At 38.7% G+C, this 8,866-nt stretch overlaps 1 protein-coding gene across 1 annotated transcript in view; it reads left to right on the top strand.

Moving 5' to 3' along the window:
* Positions 1 to 3,563: 3,563 nt before the first annotated feature.
* ZNF112 (zinc finger protein 112) overlaps positions 3,564 to 8,866 on the top strand; it is a 40,846-nt gene continuing 35,543 nt past the window's right edge. The window contains exon 1 of the mRNA XM_012653298.1: positions 3,564 to 3,606. The gene's annotated coding sequence lies outside the window, so the exon portion shown is untranslated. The remainder of the gene's footprint in view (positions 3,607 to 8,866) is intronic.

Below are 8,866 nucleotides of genomic sequence, written 5' to 3'. Positions count from 1 at the left end.
TGTCCAATTAATTTCCTTCTAATTATAGTAGAGACGGGGTCTCGCTCTTGCTCAGGCTGGTTTCGAACTCCTGAGCTCAAACAGTCCGCCCGCCTCGGCCTCCCAGAGAGCTAGGATTACAGGCATGAGCCACCGCGCCCGGCCTGCAATATTTCTTTGATCCATGGATCATTTATTTATTTTTTACTACTCCCACTACACTAACAAGGAGATCCATGGATTATTTAAAAGTAGCTTGATTAATTTCCAAACACAGTGAATAATTTAGAATCCACTGAGGAGACAGAAATCTCACCAGTTATTTAAAAAGAAAGAATCAGTATATTCTAATAAACTAATTAACTAGAGTTGGTAGCTAGATCTCTAAAAGAGCAAAATGAGAACTCTAAGGGACGATGGAGTTAGCAACTGCAGCAAGCAGCAACCACCCCAAGCTCTAAGGGAACAAAGTGAAGAGATAAGGATTATTAAAACTTAGAAGATTGGAGAAAGGTCCTGCTGTCCTGAAACTCAGATCTCTGAGGAAGGGCCAGTGTTCAGTTGGTTCTGCTGTCTCTGAGCCCAGGGCCAAACCCAGCAGTTTTGGGACTTCGATATCTGAGGAGCAGGCTTTAAAAAGTCGTTTGACAATGTCTACAATGGCCACGATGAAACTGGTTATTCAAATGTCGGAAAAACTGCAAATTAGGCAGCTGCTACAAGAAGATAGTACTACTGCCTGGAAGCCCACAGGAAGTAGGAAGTGTCTACTTCCCCACTCCTCCCCTAGCCTTATTGTCTTGTCCAGTGGTCCCCTATTGGCAATGCCAAACATAGGACCAGATGACAGAAAAAAAAAATTTGGCTGCATATTTCTCATTCCAGCCCCCAAAAGCAAAGTAAAGAAGGGTGGGTTTGAAGATGAGGCAATATTTATTAAATACACAAATGTGAATTATTTATATTTTTGTTACTGATTTCTAGCTGAATTTCATTGTATTCAGGAAGCCTATTTAGTATTATTTCAGTATTTTGAAATTTATTTTACCCTTTTTTAAGTGTTTTGTGTGCTTGAAAGATGTATATTTTATAGTCTAGCTCCTAGACTAGACCATCACTCCCCAGTAGAAAAGTAGCCCCAAATACATGACTCCTCCAGATTTCTTCTGAATTTTTGCCCACTGATTCTCCATTATCTTGTCTTTTCCTCTGACATTGAAAAACTTTGTTCACCTTTCATCTGCCAGATTTTTGTTCCAAATTACCTATTTTATTATTACTGGAAGTGGAAGTATACAAAACATTCTTTATTTCATCCCTGTGTTTTGAAGTTTTCCTTTCATTTTATAAAAAAACTCACCTATTATCAGATTGATTCTTTTTATATAAAACATAATTCTTTTCAAAAACGTTTCTGGGGGAGGGAGAAGTTGTTAAATAATCACATGGTCTAATTTCTTTTTTTTTTCTTTTCGAGACAGAGTCTCACTCTGTTGCCCGGGCTAGAGTGCCGTGGCATCAGCCTAGCTCACAGCAACCTCAAACTCCTGGGCTCAAGCGATCCTCCTGCCTCAGCCTTCCGGGTAGCTGGGTCTACAGGCACGTGCCACCATGCCCGGCTAATTTTTTCTATATATATTTTCAGTTGTCCAGCTAATTTCTTTCTAGTTTTAGTAGAGACGGGGGTCTCGCTCTTGCTCAGGCTGGTCTCGAACTCCTGAGCTCAAACGATCCACCCACCTCGGCCTCCCAGAGTGTCAGGATTACAGGCGTGAACCACCACGCCCAGCCGGTCTAATTCCTTTAAATGGTTCCATTCTTTTAAACCACTGAGCATTTTCACATAATGGCTGTTGTGTCTTTTTCTTTTACTCTCCAGTGACAGTACTTGCCCAGCATTTCAGATGGTTTCAGTAGGACATTGTACAGGACCTTGTTCAGCTATCTTCAGCATCATATTTGCGTTATTGCCAAAAATCTAACCTTTAAATCTAACTGCTATTTTACAGAAAATATTGACATTTCAGGACAATAAGTGCCAGATCAAGGAAGCCATCAGACAAATCCAGAATATGAGAAATCCTACATGACAACTGACCTATTTGCTTCAGTAGGTCAAGGCGTGCAAAAGGGGGAAGGAGAGCTGTTTTAGATTACAAGAGTTCAAGAGACAACATCAAATACAATTAATGCACTAGCATAAAGGAAAACTATATATATGTCTTGCCCAGGAGAAAAGCAGGCACTTACACTTTCTCTTCTCTATTTCTGCTAAAGTTTTCTGGATTGAGCCATTATCTCATCCACTGTCCCCCCTAAATTATCCTTTCCTCAATAAGACAACTTATAGTATTTATGATATCAAGGGCAGAGTGAAAATAGGTGATGTGATACTAGGAGCTCAAGGAAGAAAAACTTTCAAGGTTTTATAAAGGATTTATCCCTTCCCACGTTATAACGTTTTGTCTGTATCAATACAGCCCTTCCGTTTCCCTCATGACCCACATTTCATTATCAGCAATTAAAGCCAAGGAAACATGGGAAACATTTACTCCTTCTGCTTTATGACCTAATCAATGGTTGCATCTGATATTTTGTGGATTATTGGCATCCAAGTCTATCTATTCTTGTGGTTCTTGGAATGAATACCTTATGGTAGTAGTAACACTGCCAGAGTTCTAGATGCATCCACGCCCAAATTGAATAAAAAAGGAAATCCAGTCAAAGAAAAGTGGAGATCCTGTATTCCTTACATTCGGTGCCCAGTACAGGTCAGCCCAATTTCCTTTTAGTATCTACATTTTTAGCCCACACATCCCTTCCCTTCTATAATCCGTTTTTCTTTCTTCTTCCTTTTTTCGTATTTTAAGCTTCTCCATCCTCTCCTTTATCGGATATCCTCTTGGAATAGGTAAATAGTAGGTGGGTAGTTTGCTTTGGCTGCATTTATTTGGGTGCCACGTTTGAAAGAAAAACATTTTCAAGAAAAAAGGGAGGTTGGCGCGGTTGAGCTCGACTAGCAGTATAGAACTAATTGAGACTGAATATCCAAAAAAGAATAGTGTCTATCCAAATACTGACATATCCGAAAGAGAAAGAACCAATCTGCAGGAAGCGCTTCCCTGCAGGAGATTCCGGGAACTGTCCAGAAAATCCACATGGTCAGAGACACGCTCCAGGAAAGGTGCCTTTAATGTACGATCTGCTGCAGAATAAAATATATATATATTTTTTACATATATTTATATGTATGCATATATATACACACAAATATATAATGTGTGTGCGTGTGTATATATATATACATACTCCCTGTGTTTGGAAGCGTTTCGGGTCTATGAAGGCGCGGTTACACAATTCGTTCCCGACCCACACGACGTGAAATTCAATCCGAGTTCTCAGTTTGGAAGCCGGCACTTCCGCCCTAGAAGGCGACGCGGTGTTCTGGGAATTCTGGGAAGTGTAGTTGGGACGCCTGCGTATTCGGATAACTTCCGCTACAGGACGCCGCGGCTGAGTCCCTGCTCCCGTCGGGAATTCTGGGAAGCGTAGTCCGGGAGGTCTCTGTAGGCAGAGTCACTTCCGCCTCAGGTACGCGAGGCCGCGGCCTTCGTTCCTCTCAGAAAGGTGAGCCCTCCCTTCTCGGTATCCCTCTCCCTGTGTCTACACCGATCTTTCTTCGTTTTGCTGTGGCCGGCGGTAACCAGGCGGTAGACCCTGGGGAAGAGAATGCGCCCACGGCGAAGGGCGGGGTCTGCATTCCCTTTGAATGAGCCTTCTCAAGTGTGGGGCTGTTGGCGCATCCCCGGCTTGGGGCCGGGGCCAGGGCTGTACGTCGCCAGGATTGAGGGTCCCCTGGGTTCTGTACTCCCGCAAACCTTTTTCTGACCGTCAGCCAGCTCCGCAACTTCCTTGCAGCGTGTTAGGCAAGTGTCTTAATCTCTCTCTGCCTCTGTTTCCTCTTCATCAAAATGGTATTAGTATCTACCTGAGTTATTTTAAGAGTTAAATAAAAAGACTTAGAACAGGGCCTGACATGTGGTAGAAGACAAGTCTTGTTATTAGTACTTTTCAATTTTCCGAGAAGCAGTTCCCTGAAAGCTTCTGTGAACCCAGGATGAAGTCAGAGCTCTAGCTGCACTGTCCCTGGCCCTTCTCTGATTCCTGAAGAAGGGTGTTTTTTTTTTTTTTCAGGAGAGGGTCACTCCTGGCTGTTGTTAGGGGAGTCCCCTGTAATATATGCGGGAGTTCTGATTAGATTCTCATTTCTCCCAGCCTCCTTTCTTTCCCTAGCCTTGGCTTCTTGAAAAAGGCTGCAGGGAGAAGGAGGGGATGACCCTTTGACTCCTGCAACAGAATTTCACCTGCGTAGAATTTAGATCCTTCTTTCTCCCGTGTCCTCCCTTCTCAGGCAAGAAAATATTTCCTTCACTCATTGACAAATTCTGCTATGAAGATGCCCTGATACTTGTTGAATAAAGGCAGGAAGGAATGGGGAAAGTACTTGGCCATGAGTAATAAAAACAGTATTTAAACATTTAGTACTAATTATTCTAAGAGTTTTATGTGAATTAGCATATTTAATCCTCACCAGAGCCCTATGGCGGGGTACTGTTATTCACATTTTAAAGATGAGGAAGTCAAGGACACAGCATATTTTACCTTAGGTCACACGGCTAGTAAGAGGCTGAGCTGGAGTTTGCATTCAGATAGTTTCAATCCATTGCCTTAGTTTTTAATGTGTTTAGTATCAGGTTGAGAAGGTATATGTGGATTTCTGAAGAGAGCCATGAAAGCTATGTTAATAAGCTTTGACTTTTTGATAAGGTTTTTTTTTTAGTCATCTGCAATTTAATTGTATTTTATTTGCAATATTTATAGTTCATATTCTGATTATAGACATGATTGCGTATTGTAGAGGACTAAGAAAACACATAAAGTATAAAAAAATTTAATTACCCATAACTGCAGAAATTAGCAATAGCAATATTAATGCTTTCCTCTCCAGTAGATTTATTTTTGGATTTTTACCTAAGTTTCACAAAACAAGCTTCATAGCTTTTATTTTTCCCTCAAGTTTTCATTATGGAAATTGATAAGCATAGTCAAATGTAATATAACTAAAACAATTTTATGGAACCATCCCCCAACTTCAACCCTTATTAACATTTGCCAGTCTTGATCCACCCCCCCCTCCAATTTTTAGTTTCAATATTTTAAAGCAAATTCCCAACACTGAGTTAATATAATATTGATTGATTGTCGTAAGTGTCAAACATTATCATAAATTGCTTATATCCAAGACCAAGAGAAGGAGATGCTAGCAGCTACTCTAAGGTAGCTTTGCAGCTTACAGAATGGTACTTACTTAAGAAAGCTAGAGGACACAAGAGAGTTGGACTCTGGAGAGGGATGGTAATGAATTTAGTTTTCCAGTATACAGTTTGACTTGCCTACGTCTTGCAGCTCTTTTTGTCTCATTTGTCTCTTACCATACACTGAAAGTTCCATTGCTGGGACCATGTCTTACTTTCTTTCCTCTGTGCGCTCAGCATATAGTATAAGGTTGGTAAAGGGTTTATGGTTAAAGTAGCTACTCAGCAGACAGCTAGCATCAAGGGCTTGCAGTGTAGAATTCCTAAAATTGGAATTAGGTTTCAAAACAGAAATAACCCATGGAGATATTCCTCAATCTCATTTAATCTCAGTAGGTTATAGAATCCACCAACTATTTCAGAGTATTGAAGAGTTGATGAGCAATTACTTGTTACGTTTTGATGATCTAAAGAACTTTCCTAAGAAACAAATTGTTAGAAATGATAATAGCAACATTTATGGAATATGCCTTATAACTGAGGCAGTGTTTCCAATGATTTACATATATTAACTTATTTCTCATAACAAATTTATTATTAACCACATTTTACAGATAAGGAAACAAGTTTTTATAAAAATTATCGTACCAGAAAAATTGATTTTTTTTCCTTTTGGTGTATAGTTCTATTAATTATAACATAGGTATGGTTTATATTATCACTACCATAATCAGATACAGAACAGTTCTATCACCCCAAAAACTCCCCTTCTGTTTTCGCTTATAATCACCCCTCACCACACCTATAAACACCAGCAACTACCGTAGCCATAAAACCCTATAGTTTTTTCTTTTCGAGAATGTCATGTAAATGAACTGTATGTAACCTTTGAGACTGGATTCTTTCATCTAACTTGTATATATCAATACTTCATTTCTGTTTACTTCTGGTTAATATTCCATTTTATGGATATACCAATCACCTGTTGAGAAGTTTTTTTTCCCAGTTTTTGGCATTTATGAATAGAGCATTTATGAATGTGTACAGTTTTTTGTGCTTGTTTCTCAGTACATACCCAGGAGTGGGTTTGATAGATCATATGGAAAGTATGTGTTTATCTTTATAAGAAACTGCCAGACTGTTCTGAGTATCTGTACTATTTTGCATTCCCATTAATGATGTCTGAACATTCCAGTTCTACATCTTTGTCAGTGCTTAGTATTGTCCATGTGTTTTTATTTTAGCCATTCTAATATTTGGTATTAGTACTGCATTTTGACTTTAATTTACATCTCCCTAATGGCTAATGATGTTCAGCAGATGCTTCTTTTCTTCTGTTTATATTGCCATCCTTCTATCTTTTTTTTTTTTTTTGAGACAGAGTCTCACTCTGTTGCCCGGGCTAGAGTGCCGTGGCTCAGCCTAGCTCACAGCAACCTCAAACTCCTGGACTCAAGTGATCCTCCTGCCTCAGCCTCTTGAGTAGCTGGGACTACAGGTGTGTGCCACCATGCCTGGCTAATTTTTTCTATTTTTAGTAGAGATGGGGTCTCTTGCTCAGGCTGGTCTCGAACTCCTGAGCTCTAACGATCCGCCCGCCTCGGCCTCCCAGAGTGCTAGGATTACAGGCATGAGCCACCGCGCCCAGCCCCTTCTATCTTTTTTGTGGAAGTGTCTGTATGTTTTGCCCAATTTTAAATTGGGTTGTGTTTTTTCTGTTGTCGATTTTTGAGAGCTATTTACACGTTCGGGATACAGGTCCTGCATGGGATGTGCGATTCGCAAGGAAATCTTCTCAGCCTGTAGCTTTTCTTTTCAATAACAGTGTCTTTTGCAGAGCAAAAGTTTCTAATTTTGACGAAGGCTGATTTATCAATGTTTTCTTTGTATTGCTTTTGCTGTCATGTCTAAGAACTCTTTGCCTAACACCAGGTCACGAATATTTTCTCTTATTTTCTTCTAAAAGAATTATAGTTTTACATTTTATATTTAAAGCTGTAATCCATTTTTAGTTAACTTTTTTCTATTAATAATATGTGAGGGTTAGGTTGAGGTTCGTATCCTTACATATGAATGACCAACCATCCCAACACCATTTGTTTGGGTTCATTTCTGTACTGTCTTATGCTAAATTGATCTATGTGTATATCCTTTCACCAGTACCAAGATATTTCAAGACTTTAGTAAGTCTTAAAATTAGATAGTTCGATTCCTCCAAATTTATTCATTTTTTTTTCAAAATTGTTTTAGCTATTCTGGTTCCTTGGCTTTTCCGTATATGTTTTAGAATCAGCTTATCTATATCTAGAAAAAATTCAGCTGTGATTTTGATTGGCATTGCATTAAATCTATACATCTATCTTTACCACGGTGTTTTCCAATCATGAGTATAACATGTCCCTCTATTTATTTAAGTATTCTTTAATTTCTTACACCAGTATTTCATAGCTTTATACATACAGATATGTACCTGTTTTTAGACTTATTCCTAAGTATACTATTTATTCTTTTGCAGCTTTTATAAATTGCATTGCTTTTAAATTTTGTTTTCCAATTGTACATTGTCAGTGCATAGAAATACACCTGATTTTTGTGCATTGACCTTGCATTCTTTGATTTTGCCAAACTCACTAGAAGTTTTGCTTTTTGTTTTTTAGTTTGTTTTTTAGATTCCTTGGGATTTTCCACATAGACAATCATGTTGTATATAAATGGCGTCAGTTTTATTTCTTGCTTTCTAATCTGTATGCCTTTCCTTTTTTTTTTTGCCTCGCCTCACTGCACTGGCTAGTTTTCAGTACAATGTTGAATAGGAGTGGTGAGAATGTATGTCTTTGTCTTGTTCCTGATCCTAGGGGGAAGCATTTTTATAAGTTCCTTCGTATTTTTAGTTTGTGAAAGTTTGTTGTGAATGGGTATTGTATTTTGTCAAATGCTTTTTCTGTATCATTTGATAAGTTTTTTTCTTCTTTACACTGTTAGCATAGTGGATTAGGTTGATTAATTTCTGAATATTGAAGCAGCCTTTCATTCTCAGGATAAATATCTCTTGTAAGTGATGTACTATTCTTTTTATATATTGCTTGACTTGATTTGCTAATATTTAGTTGAGGATTCTTCCAATTATATACATGAGGGATATTGGTCTGTAGTTTTGTTTTTCGTACTGTCTTTGTCTGGTATCAGTAATTCTGTCCTCATAAAATGGATTGGGAAGCGTTCCCTCTTCTTATATTTTCTGGAAGAGATTATGTAGAATTAGTGTTATTTCTTCTTTAAATGTTTGGTAGAATTTACCAGTGAAACTATTTGGCTTAGAGATTTGGAAGGTTTTTAACAATGAATTCAATTTTATAACTATTCACATTATTTCATCTTGTGTTTGTTTTGGTAGTTTATAATTATCAAGGAATTGGTCCATGTCATCTAAATTTTCAAATTTGTGTGCATAGAATTGTTCATAGTAGGCCGGACGCGGTGGCTCACGCCTGTAATCCTAGCACTCTGGGAGGCCGAGGCGGGCGGATTGTTTGAGCTCAGGAGTTCGAGACCAGCCTGAGCAAGAGCGAGAC

This window comes from Propithecus coquereli, unplaced genomic scaffold (assembly GCF_000956105.1).
Source record: "Propithecus coquereli isolate 6110/MARCELLA unplaced genomic scaffold, Pcoq_1.0 Scaffold42, whole genome shotgun sequence".
Lineage (NCBI taxonomy): Eukaryota > Metazoa > Chordata > Mammalia > Primates > Indriidae > Propithecus > Propithecus coquereli.
This window is presented reverse-complemented; position numbering and strand designations above follow the sequence as displayed.